The 21642-nt window shown below is 38.7% G+C and overlaps 1 pseudogene; it reads left to right on the top strand.

Moving 5' to 3' along the window:
* The first annotated feature begins 799 nt into the window (after positions 1-799).
* LOC101704837 (tyrosine-protein kinase Tec pseudogene) lies at positions 800-2849 on the top strand (annotated as a pseudogene).
* Positions 2850-21642: the final 18793 nt, after the last annotated feature.

The raw sequence follows: 21642 nt of genomic DNA, 5'->3' as shown, positions 1-21642 counted from the left end.
TGTTGGCATCTTCATCCCTTCAACGCTCCTCTAACACTATGGGGAAATAACAGGAATTTTCTATTCCTCAACATACACATCATTAGCTAGAGAATTGGGCCTCCTAAAGAAGAAAGATAATGGGACAGACAGCTTCAAGAAACTGTAGCGCTTAGTCAGGAACAACGTGAGGGTTTATGTCCACAGTAGAAGATTTAAAGAACACTTAATAGTGTGGATTAAATGATGAGTGCAGTTAGTTGACAGAAATAATGGCCAAACAAAAGGAGTTCACGATGTTCTTGGATGTGCATCATGAACAGATAAAATGGAGGTAAGTTTAATGAGTAAAGACATTCAAGCAATAGCCTTATGATCGTTCTGAGGATCTGATAGATTTTCTCATAGGAGTTTCAACCTGTGGCAATCATCACGTCGTCTTAAAGAGATAAGTAAGGAGGACAAGAGTTAATTCTCAGCTACCTTGGACATTCCTATGATTTTGCTCTCAGGGCCTGAAATGTATGATCAAGAACTGAGTGCCTGATTTTGTAAGATTCCACCATTCTAAACATTATTTGGCATTAAAGAACCCAGCAATGTACGATGTACCTCATCACAATGATTCAATTATAACCCAAGCTTATCTTGAGCTCCAAAATAAGGGTAGGGGTAAGGAGTTTCATATATTAAATAGAATCTCTTGAATTCATACTTTAAAAAAATAAGTCAACTCTTGTTACATTTGCTGCCTTGTGTGTGCTATGTTGTTTCTGCTCTGCAGTGCCTGTTTGTTGTCCCTGCCTGGAGTTGTCTGATTATGGACTGAAACTTCTAAGAACTGATACTAGGATCTTTGATGGCAGGAGAAACAGCGATCAGAAGACCAAGATGAATTTTAACACTATTCTAGAGAAGATTCTTATTAAAAGGTCACAGCAGAAAAAGATGACATCACCCCTAAACTACAAAGAGAGATTTTTTGTACTTACAAAGTCCATGTTAACCTGCTATGAGGGTCGAGCAGAGAAAAAATACAGAAAAGGGTTTATTGGTATCTCCCGAATCAAGTGTGTGGAAGCAGTGAAGAATGATGATGCCATCATTCCCTGTCGAAATAAATATCCATTTCAGGTCGTTCATGATGCTAACAGACTTTACACTTTCGCACCTAGTGTGCAAAGTAGGGACCACTGGGTGAAGAAATTAAAAGAAGAAATAAAGATCAACAATAATATTATGAGTAAATATCATCCTAAATTCTGGGCAGATGGAAGCTATCAGTGTTGCAGACAAACAGAAAAACTTGCACCTGGATGCGAAAAATAATCTTTTTGAGAGTAGTAATATAAAAAAGGCACTACCCCCAGCACCGGAAACAAAGAAGCTAAGGTTTCCCCCACCAGTTCCTCCTGAAGAAGAGGATAAAAGTGAAGAAATAGTTATGGAAATGTATGACTTCCAAGCCACAGAAGCATATGATCTCAGATTAGAGAGGGGCCAGGAATATATCATACTGGAAAAGAATGATGTTCATTGGTGGAGAGCGAGGGTTAATAATGGGACCGAAGGCTATATCCCAAGTTATTATGTGACAGGAAAGAAATCCAATAACTTAGATCAATATGAATGGTATTGCAGAAATACAAATAGAAGCAAGGCAGAGCAACTCCTCAGAATTGAAGATAAAGAAAGTGGTTTTATGGTAAGGGACTCCAGTCAACCAGGCTTATATACAGTCTCCCTTTATACAAAGTTTGGAGGGGAAGGTGCATCAAGTTTCAGGCATTATCATATAAAGGAAACAACAACATCTCCAAAGAAGTATTATCTAGCCAAAAAGCATGCTTTTGGTTCAATTCCTGAGATTTTTGAATATCATAAGCACAATGCACAGAACTTGTCGCAAGGCTGCAGTACCCCGTTAGTACAAAGGGGAAGAATGTGCCAAGCACTGCAGGCTTTAGCTATGCGAAGTGGGAGATTAACCCTTCAGAGCTGACCTTTATGAGGGAGCTGGGGAGTGGGCTGTTTGGCGTGGAGAGACTCGGCAAGTGGCGAGCCCAGTACAAAGTAGCCATCAAAGCTATCAGAGAAGGTGCCATGTGCGAGGAGGACTTTATAGAAGCTAAAGTGATGATGAAGCTGACCCACCCGAAGCTGGTACAGCTGTATGGTGTATACACTCAGCAGAAACCAATTTACATGGTTACTAGTTCACGGAACGGGGCTGCCTTCTGAATTTCCTCTGGCAGAGACAAGGCCTCTTGAGCAGAGACATGCTGCTGAGCATGTGTCAGGACATGTGTGAAGGGATGGAGTACTTGGAGAGAAACAGCTTCATCCACCGAGACCTGGCTGCAAGAAATTGTCTAGTGAATGAGGCAGGTGTTGTGAAAGTGTGTGATTTTGGAATGCCCAGGTATGCTCTGGACAATCAGTACACAAGTTCTTCTGTTCCTAAATTCCCTGTGAAGTGGTTTAATTATAGTCGTTTTAGCAGCAAATCAGATGTCTGGTCCTTTGGTGTTTTAATGTGGGAACTATTCACTGAAGGCCAAATGCCCTTTGAGAAAAACACCAATTATGAAGTGGTAACCATGGTTACATGAGGTCACCAACTACCGGCCAAGGCTGGCGTCCAAATATGTGTATGAGGTGATGCTGAGATGTTGGCAGGAGAAACCAGAGGGAAGGCCTTCGTTTGAGCTGCACACAATCGCTGAACTAGTGGAATGTGAAGAAACTTTTAGAAGATGAATGGTGCTGTGACCAGGCACTTCCTGATCCCAAAGCGTGAGGAGAAAATAGCAATTGTGGCTGAATTAATTTGGCACCTGGATGTACGGACTGGTTAACTTACAAAATCAAACACCTATAGCATTTGCTTCTAGAGCAGCCTTAGCTCTGTAACTGAGCCTTCCACATTGTGGAAATGTTACCTTAGAGCTGGTGACCAAAAACACTCATTCCTCATCATTCCTCAGCAACCTGAGTGCTGACAGCATGCCAGGCACTTTGCCCACTTTGGGGGTACTCAAGGGACCGTGTTAGCTGGTGTAAGTAGCAGGTTAGGGTATTGGGGAAGGGGAGGGTACTGGAGCTATGTTGTAGGTCCCTTCTCTTCCCTTTGACTTCTACAGAAATCTGGGCCTGGGGCACTGTCTGAATCAGGAATCTACCTTGGATAAGCACCTATCTTTTGTTTTGAAAACATCTCTGTTTTCAAGACTGTTCTTAGTATTACATTTAAAATATTTGTTTGGTGTATATTTTGTAAATACATATAATATATAAAGTTATATATTTATATAAAAAAAAAGTCAAAGCCAGGCATGGTGGTACATGTCTATAATCCTAGCATTCTAGGATACAGAGGTAGGAGGATCACAAATTGGAGCCCAGCCTGGGTAACAGCAACTTTTTGAGACCTTGTCTCAAAATAAAAAATAAAAAAAGATCTGGGGAATATATAGCTCAGTGTTAAGGGCTCTGGTTCAGTTCCCAGTGCTGGACAATAAATGAAGGAAGGAAAGAAGGGAAGGAGCAAGGGAGGGAGGGGAGGGAAGGAAAGAAGGTAGGTTAACACCAAATGTAATAAAGGCAGACTGATAAAAAGATTAATTCTGTGATTCACTTTTTTTAAAAAAGAATGCTATGTTTGGCCTTTAATTTCTAATGTAATACAGATGCCATTCTTTATCCACCTACCAAGCACTATGTTACACATTTTGCTTCCCCCAAAACAGAAAATTCTACCTATGCACAGCAGCTTCATCAAGTGCCTATGATTTCTAGCCTGTCTTTCATGAGTTGGCCCTAAGAACTTCAGGCTTAACTAGCCAGGTCCCACAATCATGTAAGCCAATTCCTTGTAGTAAATCTCTTAACATATATCTACTACTAGTTCTTTTCCTTTGGTTGAACCCTGACTGATACAGATTTTAGTACCAGAAGTGTTCTACAAGAACAAAATCTTAAGGGTAAATTTTAAAAATCAGTTCTAGGATTTCTGGAATCGATTCTTTAATCTTACTAAAGGCATTAATAACTCTATTTCCAGTAGTAGAGAGGTCAATGGTAATCCATGACATGGTTTAGTACCAGCGATCGAACTCAGGACCTTGTGCTTCCGAGGCAGGTGGTAGCACTACTGATTAAATCCCCCCCCCCAACTTGGATACTCTTAATCAAACATTTAGGTCTGGGTGTGATGTCCCATGCCTATAATCCCAACACTTAGGAGGTTGAGGCAGGAGGATCCCCAGGAATTCTAGGCCAGCCTGGGTTACATAAGGTAATAAGTTCAGGGCCATCCTGAACTGCATGAGACCCTGTCTCAAAAAAAAAAAAAAAATCTATAAAAGGTGAAACCCTAACTGACCGTGTATTTGCTACATTAGAATATTTTAATCAAGACTATGTTGTTGGGAGCAATTCTACATAATTTTGGGGAGAAATCATTTCATAATTAAATCATGATTAGGACCTAGTTTTCCTGGCTACAGGCCAGCTACGGCATGTCAAGACATAACTCCATCTTCACCTCTGGTCACACCTAAAACCTCAATGGTTGAGGTGACGCTGTGATGCTCCAGGACAAGATTACACCAGCTAAAGACATCCAGGGAGGAACAAAATCTTCATCTTCGTAGTTCTTCATTGTTCTAGGATTTTTACCGCTGCTGCCACCACTGCCCTCTGAGTGACCTTTTACATCTGTTTCTCCTGACTACTGAATAAAGGTGTGGCAAGCTGGGGCTTTAGTCTTTGCCACCCAGAGCAGCACTGAACAGGCCCAAAGCTCAGCTTCTTCTCAAAGTCTCATTTTTTTCTACCTTTCCTGTACAATAACTTGTCTTGTGTTGTCGTGGCTCTCAGGACACTAGGACTTACTGCAAACATTCTAGTAACGTCCCCTTTCCCTGTTCCCTACAGACTATAAATGGGATTAGATGGTTATTTGTTAGGTTAAGACCAGGAAATGACTTATCAAAGCAGAATGATTTATTAGCAAGTATAGCAGCATGTGTGGAGGGGGTCTGAAATAGAGAAGCAGGGAGCAATTTTTAGCTGGGTAAGAAGTGAAACTTGGGCCAGGAAATGGAATGAAGGATGGAATGAGGAAGCTTGCTGGCTTTAAACCTAAAATATGTATAAGTTAGGCTGCTGAGGGGTTAAGCTAACAGTAGGATGCTAGAGAAAACTGAGAAAGAAAAAGGAGAGTTAAAGGCTACAAATTCTCAGCTCAAACTTTGCATTGATTTAAAAGCTTATCTGGTCTAAGAGAAACTCTCTTAACTTGAAGCCCAGGGGTGCTTCAAGCAAGTGGATGAATTATAATACAAACTGAATTCCCAACCTCAAAAGGTATCTTCTGTTGGGCCAGGGATTTAGCTCAGTGGTTTCGCCGCCTGCTGCGCAAGCGCAAGGACCTGAGTTCGATCTCCGGTACCAAAAAAAAAAAAAAAAGTATCTTTTATCTTGTGTGGGCACTGATTGGGAAGGCATAGAATCCTAAAAATTACAATGGGAACAGGAAGCTAGGAACCCTGAACCCCTAAATGTTTCAAGTCTTCTCTACCAGTAAAAGCAGCTCTTCTGTCCTTGCCTGAGGCTAGTGTTGCTTCTTGCTTATTCCTCAAGACATACCCCTTGCCTGCCATAAGGAGGCCCTAGGTTTGATCCCCACTATCAGGGAAAAAACCTCACACATTCATGTTCCCACCACTCCTCTTTCCTTCTAAATCTATAACTAGACTTAAGTCCCTAAAGATTCCAAAGGATATTACAAAGTGTGACCCACAGCAAAGGGTATGTAACACACTGAAAGAACTTCACACTTTTCTCAATTAATACAGATTTAAAACACTGGGAATTCGTATGGGAACAGATCTTAAGTGTATGAGATCACGGTGGAAGGGATATAAAGTCGGGTCAGGGTAAGTATTTGGATACAGGTCCACTTCAAAGGTTCTGGATTTAATGTATTAACTCAAGAACTCTTAATAGTTTGGATGTATGGTCAGCCGAATCATGGTCCCAAAGGAAGCCTAAATAAAATGAAATGCCAGAACTGCCTTGCTATACTATCAAGGAACGTAAACAGAGGCCTCTACTCTTATCCATTTATCATCTCTAATATGCAATGTATTGATAATGGTTTTTTCAATACTGAAATGGCTTTACATCACAGTACAGTAAAACCTTGAACTGTAACTTGTTCTCCAAGTGTTCCACAAGACAAGCAAACATTTCTAATAAATTTTAATTTGATAATCAAGTGATGTCTTGGAACATGAGTATGTAACACCAACCATCACATGATCACAACTAAGCCAATGGCCCCCACCCCAATCTATTTTACTGCTGGATTGTGCATGATCAGCTCTAATGCTCAGATACTTAGTCTCAGGCTGTGGTGTTTGGCAGAAATCAGTCATTTTTCAGACTGTTGAAGTGGTATCTGTAGTGTTGTGAGGCATAGGAAGGCTGGGTTTGGACCTTGAAGAGGCTGAGGCATTTGCTACCGAGTTCCAGAAGCTCCTAGTTTCCAAGTGTTACCTGCTGTAACAAGTTTTTAACTGTGATGAGTTATGGCTTTTTTTAAAAAAAAAAAAGATGCTAAAAAGGACCTACATTACAAAAGAGAATGCAATGCCTAGTCACAAGTCCATGAAAGACCATCTTCCCTCGTTTTGTGCTAATGCAAGGATTTCAAAAGTCAACCTCTGCTCATGCATCATTCCAAGAACCCACAAGCCTTCAAGAAATGCAAGGTGCAGAAGAGCCAGTTAAACATTATGTGAAGGTCCAACAGGAAGGCTTGGGTTACTCATATCTTGTTTGCTGAGTGGATCAATGAGGTTTTTGGTCCTGCAGTGAAGAAACACCTTTAGAAAACAATCTGCCACTCAGAGCCTTGCTGGTTATGGATAATACACTGCTTTGGGGACTTACTGGAGGAGTCTGAGTTAAGATCAAGTGCCTTCTTCCCAACACCACTCCAGTCTTCCAGACCATGGATCAGCAGATTATTTGAAACTTGAAAAGGCTTTAGAGCAAAGCAATATTTCAGCAATGATTCAAGGAGACTGAAGAAACAAACCTTACCTTCCAAGTTTTAGAAAAATCATTTCCGCATTGTGAACTGCCTCAAGAGGATTGATAAACCCTGGGATGGGGTCACCAAGAGAACCCTGAATTCTGCTTGGAGAAAACTGGCTTGACTGTGTTCTTGGACATGACTTAGAAGGCCTTGCTCGTGAACAAGAGCCACCAGCTGTCGATGATACTGTGTTCTTGAGGAAGACCATGGGACTGGAGGTGAATGAGGACTACATTCAAGAGATGGTGGAGGAACATGGCCAGAGCAGATACCAATGAACTAATGGGTCTGCAACTCGAGCCACAGGAAGAGGTTATAAAGATCTGCAGATGAAGAGGAGAAAAAAGCAGAGGAATCCCTCACTTCAAATGAGATTAAGGAGATATGGAAAATGTGGAAAACAGTGCAACACTTTATAGAAAAGCAGCACGCAAGCAATGAATCTGTTTAATGACAATGCAATGTCATATTTCCACTAGATCCTCAAAGGGAGGAAAAGCAAGTGTCACAGGATAAGTTCCTTATTAAAGTTACATGAAAAGATTCTACTGAGTCAATACATGGTAGTGATTGTTAGTCACAGTGAAAGCATCTTACACAATAACCATCCTCTCTTGTCTCCCTCACACCAACCATGAAGGTTTCCAAAGATAAGTGTAGGTTAACTTATTTTTCTTTATATTTTGCATTTTATTGTTTTATATTAATATTTTTGAGCTGTGGAATGAATCATGAGTTTCCATTATTTCTAATGCAGAAATTCACTTTGATATACAAGTACTTTGGATTATAAGCAAGTTTCCAGAACAAATTATGCTCCCAAACCAAGGCTTTATTTTATTTAAGTTACAGGACCAAAAGAGAAACATGAACAGTCAGGGCTTTGTATCCTCTTCTAGAGTAAGTTAGAATGTTAGCTGTGTAAGGAACAGTTGTGATAGGTCTCCCACCACCTCAGCAGCTATTATGTATAGTAGCTGCCCTCTTCCTATCGTGCCTTGCCCCCTCCCCTGTGTGACATCATGCCAAGATGGTTGTTCCCACCAAAGAATAAACCCTTCTTCCCAGCATGCCCCTGTTCCCACCTAGAAAGTAACCTAATACTCGCTCACCTCCTACCACCTAGTGACATCACGGGCTCCTACATTCCCTAGTCACTACCTCACTCAACCCCACCTCAGTCCCTACAAACCCCACCCGAGTCTCTATAAAAGACTCTCCCTGCCCCGGCCATATTGCTTTTGTCTCTCCTTTGTTCAGAGACGCCCGGCAGATCTATTCCCCTAATAAAGGCTTGTTGTGGCCTGGTCTGGTCTTGGTCTTCGGCCCTTTTACCTGACAAGTTGTATTAGGGTAAATGGAAGGATAGCTTTTTTACTGTCTTCACTGGAAATTAAGTATGCCTTGAGGAGATGCATATGGATGGCAAGTAGAAAACGGGTGTACTATAATGCATATGTCAACTTGATTAGTCTACACTAACCCAGATGCCGTGGTGAAGGAATTTTGTAGATGACTAAAGTCCATATTCAGACTTTTGCCTTCAGCTCTGGTATATAAAGAGCTCAGAATTTCCTCTACTTGTAAGAGGTGAACAAACAAAAAAATCAAGGCTTTCCTGGATCTGTCAGAGAACTAAGGTTATGAGGCAGATTGTTATTCTGAAATCTGGAGATGCAAATATAGAGAATAACAGTCAAGAACTGCTTACCTGGAGCAGAAACTTCTTGAGCCATAAACAGAAACATTTAAACAGTATTTTGGATGAATGATGATGAATGCTGGGTGAAGACTAGTGTGAAAGTGAGAAACTTCTGGAAGCTAGGGTTTTGGGGGCAGTGAGGCACACTTTCATGGGTAGTGTAAGAATATTACCAGTTCACACGCCTGTAATCCCAGCATCTGGAGACTGAAGTAAGAGGATCACTTGATCTACACAGTAAGTTCAAGGCCAGGCTGAACTGAGTAGCAAAACCCAGTCTCAACAAAACAACCGACCCGTGCAAAAAAAAAAAAAAAAAAAAATCAAACAGAGTATTACCAGGTTGTTTTTTGGTACCGGGGATTGAGCTCCGGACCTTGTGCTTACGAGACAGGTGTCAGAACCCCAGCCCATACCAGGTTCTTAAGGTTCAGAACCAAGGAGGGCACGCCTCACATCTCTGGCAGGGAGAGGAGAGAAAAACCACCACTTTGAAATACACACAGATTTTCTCTAGAACAAAGACCTACTGCACAAAAGCAAAGCCTTTCTTTAACAGACTCATCCAGTGTCTTCCCTCCATAGCTTTCCTGTCTTTTTTGGGGTTTTTTTGGTACCAGGGATTGAACTCAGAACTTTCCTGTCTTAAGTAACAGGGGTAAAAGTAGCAAACACTTGGATAGGTAATGCCACAGTCCCACCGTTCAAAGATTGAGATTTGAGCCAGGGGTGGCAGCACATGCCTGGACTAGGGAGGCTGAGGCAAGAGGATTACCACAAATTCCAGGCCAGCCTGGGTACATAGTATCTTAGTTACTTTCTTGTCACTGAGATACAATATCTGACACCCACAAATTAAAGGAGAGGTTTATTTTTACTTGAGTTTGTAAAGATTTCAGTCCATGTCTGTTGGCTCCAAGGCAGGGCTGCATGGCACAGGGGCATAGCAGAGGAGAAACAGCTCAAGGTACAGCAGCAGGAACCAGAGAGATAAGAGGAGGGAGGAAGATAGACCCATGTAGGCCATGACCCCCAGTGACTCACCTCCGACCAGTTTCACCTCCCAACATCACATTTAGCCATAAACACCCCCCTCAAAAAGACTGAGATTTAATCCGAAGATTATAGAAAGCTTCCTTTCCGCTACACTTAATACCACATCAACAGGGTTCCAGTGAGACAGCAATAGATTACAGTTGAGAGAACTCAAAGCATGAGTTCTTAGGAAAATCCAATAGTGGAAACAAAAACAAAAACAATGGAGGAACTTTAAGCCTGTAACACCTACAAATATAGCAAAGATTAAATACAGCCTAACTCTTAATTGGAGCAGTAATAATAATAATAATAAAAACTTCATATTGTAGACCTCTGACCTCAATTCCTATTCCCCAGCTTTCATTAAAAAACAAAACAAGGGGCCAGGGATTTAGCTCAGTGGTTCCAATGCCTGCCTTGCAAGCGCAAGGTCCCAAGTTCGATCCCTAGTACCAAAACCAAAACACAACAAAACAAAACAAGGGCCGGGGATTTAGCTCAGTGGTTTCGCCACCTGCTGCGCCAAGTGCAAGGACCCGAGTTCGATCCCAAAAAACAAACAAAAAACCAAAACAATAAGAACAACAGAAAGCATGCTCTAAGGCACGAAAAGACAGTCTGGCCAGGCATGTCCCAGCATTTGGGAGGCTGAGGCAGGAGGATTGCCATGAGTTTTGAACCCAGCTTGGACTACACAGTGAGACCCTGACTCAAAAAACTTAAAAAAAAAAAAAAAAAAGAAGAAAAACAAAAAGAAAAGACAGTCTGAAGAGACAAAGGAAGTATCAGAATCAGATTCTGCTATGACACAGACTTCAAAATTATCAAAGAGAGGGCTGGAGATTTAGCTCAGTGGTTCCACCACCTGCCGTGCAGGTGCAAAGATCCAAGTTTGATCCCCGGTACAAAAAAAAAAAAATCAAGGAGAAATAAGTATAACTAATATGTTAAAGGCTTTCATGGGGAAAGTCGACAACATGTAAAAATAAACAGGTAATGTAAGTGGAGGGATGGAAATGCTAAGAAAGAATCAAAAGGCAATGGTACATAAATAAAAAACATTCAAATGAAGAATGCCTTTGATGGATATATCAGTAGATGGGACAAAACTAGCCTAGGAAATAATTCCTGAACTTGAAAATTTACCAAGAGAAACTCTCCCAGACTGTTACGCAGCAAGGAGGGAAAAAGAAGCAAAATGAAACGAAATATCCAAGAGCTAAGGCATATTTCATAAATATAACGTATTTAGCTAGAATACCAAAAAAAATATACCAGTGTGTATACCAGTGTGTAACTGGAGAAAAATATGTAATTTTACATAATGATAGGTACCAAAATACAGAAAGTTTGGAGTACATCAAACAGGATGAGTTCACAAAAATATACCCCTATGCATTTCATACTCAAAGCACACCAAACCAAAGAATAAAACTTGAAAAAAGCCAGGAAAGAAAAATACCTCACCTATAGAGGAACAGTAAGAATTACAGCACATTTAATGTCAGAAAACATGTAAGCCAAGAGAGTGGAGTGAAATACTTAATGTTGAAATTTTTAAAATGACAATAGCAGAGCATGATTGTACACATCAGTAATCCCAGCACTCAGAAGGCAGAGGGAGGAGGATTGCTGCAAGTTTGAGGCCAGCCTGGGCTACATACTGAGTTCAAGACCAGTTCTGACTACATAGTGAGACTCTGTCTCAATAAATAAATAAATACAACTAGAATTCCATATCTAGTAAAGATTCCTTCAAAAGTGACGGGGAAATAATCTGTCCTTCAGACAAAACAGAAGGAATTCACTGCCAGTAGATATGCCTAGTAAGAAATGCTAAAAGTTCCAAAGGGCCAGGCATGGTTACACACACCTGTAATCTGAGGACTCAGGAGGCTGAGGGAAGACAATTGCCCCGAATTGGAGGTCATCCTGAATTACATATTGAGTTCAAGGCCAGCCTGAACTACACAGTCAGATGTGATCTCAAAACAAAAAAAGTTCCTAAGGAATATGATATAGGTCAGAAACTTGCATAAAGATAGGAACAATCTGAGAAGGAATAAATGAGAGTAAAATATTTTACTTTTTCTAATTGATCTAAAATATATCTAGGTGGGTCAGGGATTAGCTCAGTGGCACTGTGTCTGCCTCACAAGCACAAGGTCGTGAGCTCGATCCCTGGTACCAAAAAACAAAACAAAACAAACAAACATAAAAATAACCAAAAAAGGGCTGGGGATTTAGCTCAGTGGTTCCGCTGCCTGCCTCACAAATGCAAGGTCCCGAGTTTGATTCCTAGTAACAAAAACCAAACAAACAAATAAAATAAAATATATCTAGGAATGTAATAGTAATAATATGCTGGCTGATTAAAGCATATAGACAAGTGAAATGAATGACAGCGGTATTATAAGGGGGACGAAAGAAAAACTGGGAATGCTGTTGTAAGGTACCTGGACTATATATGAAATAGTAGAGTACTTTTTTTTTCTTAGCCTCAACACAGAATTCTTTATTTTGTCCAAAACAGCACAGTAAAAACATCTCCAACAATACATAAACCTATATATAAAATATAGACTATCTCTTATATTTTTCCTTTATATAGTAGTATAACAGTATATGCAAGAGAAAGGTACAGCATTATTTTTAAATGGACTTAGATTATTTATAAATTTATACTGCAAATACTAGGGTGCCATTTAAAAATTATTTTTTCTGCCTGCCCCGCAAGCACAAGGACCCAAGTTCGATCCCCAGTACCAAAAAATAATAATTATTTTTTAAGCCAGGATCTATGTTGTACAGGCCTCAAATTCCTGGGGTCCAGCAATCCTGCCTCATGCCCACGTAGCTGAAATAACAGGCATGCACGGCCACTAAATTTATTTTTGATAACTGATACACTAAGAGAGGAAAGAAAGCAGTCATATAAAATGTTCAATTAAAACCTGAAAAAGCAGGAAAGTAAAGAAAAAGAAAAAACCAAGTACAACAGACAGCAACTGCAGAGCAGACATTCACTGCATCAACAATCACTTTTAAGTTTGGATTGTCTAATGCTGGGGATAAAGCACTAGCCTAGCACACAGGAGGCCCTGGGTTTATACACACACACACACACACACACACACACACACACAAACATACGAACACACACAGTCGTGGATGTTCTGGGCAATTCTAATTCAATTAGGTGAAAAATCTAAGAGCAAACCTGAGGGTTCCCCCCAAAAAAGAAAAATTCCACCTGTTAAAAGCACCTTCCTGATGGCTTCCACTATCAATTCGGGACTTTCCCCACCAGCTTCCACAATTGCAGAAGTCAATTCCTGGACTAGGGGTGTAGCTCAGTGGTAGAGCACATGCCTAGCTAGCATGAGCAAGGTCCTGAATTCAATACCTAGCACACAAAGCCAATTACTTGCATTAAACTTAATAGTTATCTCCACTGGTTCTATTTTTTTCAGTTGAACCCCTAACATAATGCTTTACTCTCAACAGATATTTGCATCAGATAAAAAGGAAACTCTAATAGTGGGATTATGGCATAAGGTATTATAATATTTCACATTTTCATTTTCTTTGACATCCTGGAAGTTTCTATGCTTCAGAAATGCTCCACAGTAAGATTTAGATCAGTGAAGGTTATGATTTTCTTTTTCCAGGTGGGAGAAGGAATATAGAAAAAAGGAGTAATTCCTTAAAGTTATCAGTTGGAATTAACTTCCTTAAAGTTATCAGTTGAAGATAAAGAATAGAGAATAGAAAACAATGAAACTATAAATTGGTTCTTTGAAAAGATCAACAAAATTAACACTTAGCCTAAGAAAGAGAAACAAATACATAAAATCAGAAATGAAAGTGAGGATATTACTACTGACCATTCAAAACTAAAAAGGATTATAATAATATGAATAATTGTATGCCAACAAATTAAATAACGTAGATTAAACAGATTAATTCCTAGAAATAAATAATACTTAAAATTGATTGAAGAAGAAATAGAAGGGAGACTGGAAGACTGAGGCAGAATTCAAGCCCAGCCTGGGCAATTTGGCAAAACCCTGTGTCAAACTGAATCAGTAATTTAAAACTTCTTAATAAGGAAAAGTCCAGCAACCTCAGGGCCTTCAAGCACGAACTGGCCTTTAAGCTACAGAGTTCAGACTGAGGAGTAAAACAGAAAAGTGAACTAAACAGTCATTTGGAAGAGAAGATTAATCAGATGGCTGCTACCATTAAACAACTGGAACAAAGACTGTGCCAGGCTGAGCAAAGTGGTCAGTCTGCGGAGTTGGACAACTGACTCTTCAAACAGGACTTCAGGGACAAGATCAACAGTCTGCAGCTGGAAGTGGAGGAGCTGACCCAGCAGCAGAACCAGCTTGACTTAGAGCTAAAACAGAAAAGAGAAAGATTACTGAACAATAGGAGCCTGCCAGGAAAGGGTTCGCACAAGCCAGACCCCAACTCAGATGAGGCACAAAATTCAAGAGGAAAATGTTTAACTAAAAAAGCCCCTGGAAAAGTCACAGGCTGCAGTCTAATCCTACAGATGAACAGAATGTGTGTAAGGACTGCAGAGGGACCTTCTGCAGGGCCTGCTCTGCAGAAGTGCTGCCTCTCCTTGACAGTATCCAGCCCACAAGCCTTGGCAACCCATCACAAGCAGCTCACAAAGGAGTGTTCCAGCAGCCCGTCCTGAGGCTGGCAGCCAGGACCATCTTTCCCCTGATGTCAGCATCCCTAACAACCATCCTCAGAGTCCACAGAGCTGACAAGGTTGACTTCATATGCCAGGTCCAGAGAGGAAGGCATCCTTGAGGTGCTGGAAGTTGTATGCATTTTCCCTAATGACTAGCTCAATAAAAGTTCTGGGTTGAGTCTTTTTGATATCAAAACAAACACAATGTGCAGGGCTTAGCTGGAAGGGCTACTTTTATGAACAGTGATGGTAACACTGGGGTTGATGTACTACAATATGTCCAAGCAGACAGGAATCGGGCTGGAGACATAGCTTAGTGTAGGGCTTGTGTAGCACGTAGGAGGCCCTGGGTTTCCTCCCTCCGGGAAAGATCAAAGTAGACATGAAAATGAGCTGCTGCTATATGTAAACATTGTTTCTGCTTCACCCCCATAACTACCTCTTAAAGTACCTATACCAAACTGTGAATCCACACTCAGGGAGAAGAGTAATATAAATCTGAATGAAAATATATATATATAAATCTGAATGTATTGAAAATAGTGCAATAGAATTTCAGGACCAGAATTTGCTGGTCTTGGCCTACAAGTATTTCATTAGCAGAACAGGAAAGAATTTGTTTTTTTCTCCTTTATGGTTTCAAACCTAAGTCTTTGCCCTTTTCAGAATCCCCAACTAGAAAAGAGCTATCACTCTTCCCCAGTCCCCCAGGTCATGATGGGAATTTATAAGGAGTTCAGAAGGAAGTTTGTCGTCTACAAATAGGAAGTGCTAATGAAACCAAAGCTAAGTCAGGTGTGGACCCACAGCAAATTGAATTTGTTGATGGCTGAGAACAGTAGCTCAGTATGTATTAAGTGGTTCCTTGAAGGAGAAATTCCTTATTTTGAGCTAAGAATCTGAGCTGGTCAACAGGTTGTTTTGGAAAGGGTAACACTCAAACATCTCTCAGTAAGAAATCCTTTGGGAACATGGTGTGTTCAGGGCACTACAGAAATGGTAAATGCAGTCTTCATTATGCTACCAGTGTCTGGGTTGTTTGGTCCCAATTAGCACCTAAGAAGATACAACTTTGTAACTGGTTTAGAAATTGGGAAATAAATACCCTAGACCATCATATTATTTGGTAAAACGGTTAAACCTGTGAAAAGCTTGTTGTTCTGTAAGTCTGGCCTGTTACTTGATGAAGCTAAAGTTTTAAGAGTACTAAGGGAAAATAAATTAGTAATTCTGAAAAAAAAAAAAAAAAAGTCCAGGACCAGATGGTGTCATTGATGAATTCTACCAAACATTCAAAGAATTAAATCCTCCCCAAACTTTAAAAAAACATATAATAGGAACGAACATATCCTAACTCATTCTATAAGACCAACATTATACTGATAGACATCACAGTATAAGAAAATTACAACAAAAGCAACATGGCAGAATGAGATTCCTGACTTTACTTCTTGCTATGGACAAAATAAGAAAACATGTACAGGGCTGAGCATTTAGCTCAGTGGTTCCGCCGCCTGCCTCGCCAGGTCCCAAGTTCAATCCCCAGTACCAAAACAAAAAACAAAAAACATGTAGATATGGATCAATTCCTCCATGAATTAGTCTCTCCAGATACTGACAGACTCTTAAGCAATTAAGATATTTTGAAACATGTAGAAAAGCCAACACACTTTTTCACAACTCCCAACCCAGTCACAGTACTGGCCTTACAATCAGGAAGGAATCCCAAAACTCCCACATTCTGTGAGTGAAGAATGTGGACCTCACATATAGCACCCCAACTGTACGGTTTCCACCGAGTTTGTCTCTTAAATCATCATGTTCTAAGAGCAGAAGAGACTTGCTAATGCAAGTTTCCCTGCAGGACAGAGAACAAAGAGATGCAAGCACTTTGAAGGTCTTAAATTTTTAGTGTCACCGAGAAAATGAGCTAAAAGGCCTAACTTCCTAGCCTCTCCCTGAAGCTGCTTATTTGCACACTTTCCCAAATAATGCTGTGATGTCCTATATCCCAGGTCCTAACAAACTTTAACAATTTTAAAAGAACTGAAATCAAATGAAATAGGTTGTGTAAAATTAACGGAAAAAAAAACACCACCAGAAAGACAACTGGAATAACCTCTGAACAACTAGAAATTTATAAATTTCCCTTTGTATCAGGGAAAATTAGAAAATATTCTCAATTTTAAAAAAGGAAATTATAACAACAAAATCTGGGAGATAAAACAAACGTATGTGCTTAAAGGCAAATTTATAGCATATCTTTTTTGTTAGAAAAGCATGAAATCAACAAGCCAAGCTTCTAATCATAAGAAACTAGAAGAAAACCAAAAAACCCCAAGGCAAGTAGAAAGGAATAATAAAGATCAGAAATTAATGAACTTAAAACAAAAATTCCCAGACAGTATCAATAAATTTACAGGATAGTTCTTTGAAAACAGCTATACAGTTAATAAAGCTCTAGTTAGAAGACACAAATTACTAATATCAGAACAATGGAATATCACTGATGCCAATGACACAAGATAAATAATACAAACAATTCTACACAAATAAATTGAACAATTCAAATGAACCAATTTCTTAAAAATCACAAAACTTATCCAAATAGATCACTGAGCTTGCTCAATTAACAAAATTAAATTCATAGTAAAAATCCTTCTCAAATTTCTACACTCTTGATAGTTTCAATGGCAAATTTTACCAAATATTTAAATACTACAAATTCTACACAGCTTCTTTCCAGAAAATGGAATGGGATGGAATACTCCCAATTCACCTAATTCTGACTCCAAAAATACAAAAACACTACACAGCTCAATATCCTTTATGAAAAAAAAATATAATTATCAACAAAATATTAAAAATTTGAATCCATTAATATACAAAAATTCTAATGGAACCCAACCAAGCAAGTGCAAATTACCCTGCAAATGTAAGACAGACTTCAATAATCAAAAGTCAACATGAACCACCATTTTAACATTCCCTGGGAGGAAGAGATCACTGTCATACAGAAAAAGCACCTGACAAAATTCAACATCTGTTCATGATAAAAACTTATAAGCCTGGTGTGGTACCACACACCAGGAATTATGAGCACTCTAGGAGGCTGAGGCAGGAGGATCATGAGTTTGAGCCCAGCCTGTGTAATTTAGTGACTTAGCAAGACCGTATTTCAAAATAAAAAAATAACGAAAGGGGTTGGGGATTTAGCTCAGTGCAATGATCTTGGGTTCAATTACCAGTAACCATAAAAAATGCACAAATTTAGAACAAGTAAAATAGAAGGGAATTCCTTCAGTCTCATCAAAGGGTTTTTTTCAAAAACAAAAAACTAGTTACATCATACCTCTGCAACTGGAAACTGGAAGCAAGAATTTTCTCTCTTACCAATCCTTTTCCACACTGTAGTAGTTCTAGTCAGAGTATTAAGGAAAGAAATAGAAAAGCACACAGACTGTAAATCTAAACATCAAACACCAAAATAACAAAAACCAGCAAACCAAAACAGATTTCTCAATTAGAGGATAAAATGCTTACATTCCTTAACAAAAGCAAAACTTTTGACTATGGTAAAAAAAAAATTATTCCAGTTGGGTCTAGATTCTCTATTATACTTTTAATTATGGAAAGTTTATTTGACATATTAGGATACTCATTACTGTATTCTTTGACAATGAATAGTAATATTCAGATTATAATAACTGGGTTAAAACAACACAGAAGAATTAGGAAAAAAGTTAAATATATAAACACATACAATACTTCCAAATGTAAAAATAAAACTTGTGCTAATAGGAGAATATTTTTAAGTGCACAGAGATTTGTTTACAAAAATATAATGTATAAAGGCTAAAAAGACGAAAAATGGTAAAAAAAATTCATGGCTCCCAAGAAAATAAGGCATCCAACCAAAACAAATAATATGAACATAAAATTAATTTAGGAATGAATTTCAAAGAATGACACATAACAATGTTTTAAGAACACATTAAATTTGGCATAATGGGGAAGAAAGCTTTTATGTGATTTGACAATAAGATATGATACCAAAAGCAACAAAAGAAAACAAACTAATCAAAATTTAAAAGACAACAGAGTCAAAAGGCAGCCCAAAGAATGGAGGAAAATATTTGCAAGTCATATATTTGGATATAGAGTTAATACCTAAAATAAAAGAACTCTTACAACTCTATTAAAAAAAAACCTTCTAAAACCCCTTAAAAATGGGTAAAAAAGTGCTAGGTATACATAGCTCAGTGGTACAGCACATTCTTAGCTTGCATGAGGCCACGGGTTCAACCTCCAGCATCGGGGGGTGGGGGATAAACTGGCATTGAGACTCCCTGTATCCAGAGCATATTTTGAAAGAATTAAATGTCATTAACACATTTATATTAAATATATCACTTAATGTTTCCAAATTTAAAGGATAAATGCACAGGTTGAGAGGCAGTTAAAAAATATATTGTGAACTCATTTTTACCATCAGAATTAAAGAATCAAGAGCAATTACTAGACTTTAGGAAATCACATAATTTGAATTCTTAGGAAAATTCCACTTATATAATTATTTTTAGGATACAAAACAGAGGGTGCCTTCTGAAATTTTAGGAAATGTGACTTTACTCAGACTACATTTTTAAGTTATTTCTAACTTTTGAGGGGTCCTGGTGCTGGTATCTGAACCCAGGGGCTCAAACATGCTGGGCAAGCACTCTTAATGAAGGTTGGGGGGGTACAGGAGAAAAGGGAGAAAGTAAAAAAGATCGAGGTGCAATATGTATATGAGCCAATTCCCTACAACGAATGTATTTATTATGTATTGCAAACATACACTTTGGGGATTTAGCTCAGTGGTTCCGCTGCCACCTGCCTCACAAGCGCAAGGACCCAAGTTTGATCCCCCGTACAAAAAAAAAAAATACACTAATAACAAAAGGGAAGAAAAAAAGCACTCTTCCACTGAGGTACATTTCCAGCCTCGTAAGTATAATTTTTTTTTCTGGTACTGGGGATCGAACTCGGGTCTTTGCACTTGAGAGGCAGGTGGCAGAACCACTGAGCATTTTGTAAGTATAATTTTTATCTGACCAGAATATAAATTGCCTCAAGGTGTTTGATCATTTCCATTGACTGCTACATTAGAAATATTCTGCAGTATTTCCCTTGCTTTAAGACAATTTACATTTAAATATCACCCAAGGCTTCCTCCCCCATGAAAGTATTTTAAAAGTTCATGTTTGAAACTAATAAACAACAAAACCAAACTTCAAGCATTAAATTGCTAAATTATCCCCCCAAATATTTTGGAATACTATGGAGTTGGTGGGAGGGGAGAAGTTTAAAAATACAACTATCAAGGCTGGGGATTTAGCTCAGTAGTTCTGCCACCTGCCTTGCAAGCACAAGGTCCTGAGTTCAATCCCCGGTACCAAAAAAAAAAAAAGTCTATTTTAGCCTATGCTCCAAATTCTCTCAAATTACTTTCATGCCGTTTTGTTCCTACTGAAAAACAAATATGCCAGGCATAGTGGCACACATCTGTAATCCCAGCACTCAGGAGGCTGAGGCAGGAGTATCACTGTGAGTTTGAGGCCAGCCTGTGTTACACTAGTGAGGTCAAGGTTAGCCTGAACTATATGCACTATATAGCAAGACCTTGTTGCAAAAAAAAAAAAAGAAAAAGAAAAAGAAACATATCTTCAACAGACATAGAACAATTTCAGGACATTTTGAATAATCATACCACTTACATGTATTAGAGCAGAACAAATTTTGGATCAAGTATTTAAAAAATTATAATTACACTCTTAGAATATCCACTGACCAAGAGAGATTTCTTCAATACTAGTAAAAAAGTATTTACTGGGACCATTACATCTAGACAAATTTTTGAGCTTTACAATAAGAGAACTTGTAATTTACTACTAGAGAAGACAATTTTTAAAGAAATTGGTTAAATGAGATGTCATAAACAGGGAAACCTAATTTGCCTCTCTGCCAAACAATTTTACATTATGAACATTAAGTAAAACACTTTTCTACATGGTATCTCCTTCACTATCTAGGGAGTATTTTAACATCTAGTACTTTCCTCTAATGGTCTCCAGCTTTTAACTGATTGACTCTGACAGCAGTAATTCTTTAAAGAGATGCCTATTCTACAAGATATTCTTGCTTTTTCTGGGGGACATAAATAGTATGTTCCAAAGGATCTTTAGATATTATTTTTAAGCTTTCTTGTTCAAAATCAAGTTTTCCTACAGTATATTTTAAAAATAAAATTTCACAGCTGGGGATTTAGCTTTGTGGTTCTGCCGCCTGACCTGCAGACAAAAGGACCCGAGTTAGATCCCCAGTACCAAAATAAATAAATAAAGTACATTATAATCATGGAAAAACCTTATTACTAGTAGTTTTGTTTTTTGTGGGGGTTTTTTGTGGTATCAGGGATCAAACTCAGGACCTCGCACTTGCAAGGCAGGTAACAGCACCACTGAGCTAAGTTCCTGGCCCATTACGAGGAGTTTTAAACAAAAGGCAAATGCAGTAGCACCTGCAGGCATACACAAAGATTAAGAGCAAAGGATTTAAGCTCCCTCTGCCAATTTATATAAAGGAGGGAAAAAAGTAGACCTGTTTTCTTTTGGGCAGATAGGAGATGCAAGATAAAAAGATGAAGCTGACAATGCTAATGTTGAAATTGAAAGGCAATTATGGTTGACAATAATTAATGGTATACTTCAAAACAGCTAGTAGAGAAGATTTTTAATTGTTTACAACATAAATGAAAATGTTTGTGATGGATATGCTAATTACCCTGTGCTCCATAAATAATGTATTATTATATATATTATACTTTTTTTAAAAGGGAGATTCTCTTAACTATAGAGGTGATGTCTAACTGTTGACTCCTAATAAGACTTTGGGACTTCCAAATAGATTGGGAGAGAAGGGAATGAAAAGGGAAATTTCTGCCAAAACTGAACATATTAACCATGAAACTGGTATGCCAAAATACAAAGCCACTTACTATGCATCAATCATAAACAGTTCACTTAGCACCAGAAAAACTAAGAACTGAAATGTATTTCAGGA

Source organism: Heterocephalus glaber, unplaced genomic scaffold (genome assembly GCF_053883595.1).
Source record: "Heterocephalus glaber isolate CG9 unplaced genomic scaffold, H.glaber_assembly_v1.0 deba00001707, whole genome shotgun sequence".
Classification (NCBI taxonomy): Eukaryota; Metazoa; Chordata; class Mammalia; order Rodentia; family Bathyergidae; genus Heterocephalus; species Heterocephalus glaber.
This window is presented reverse-complemented; position numbering and strand designations above follow the sequence as displayed.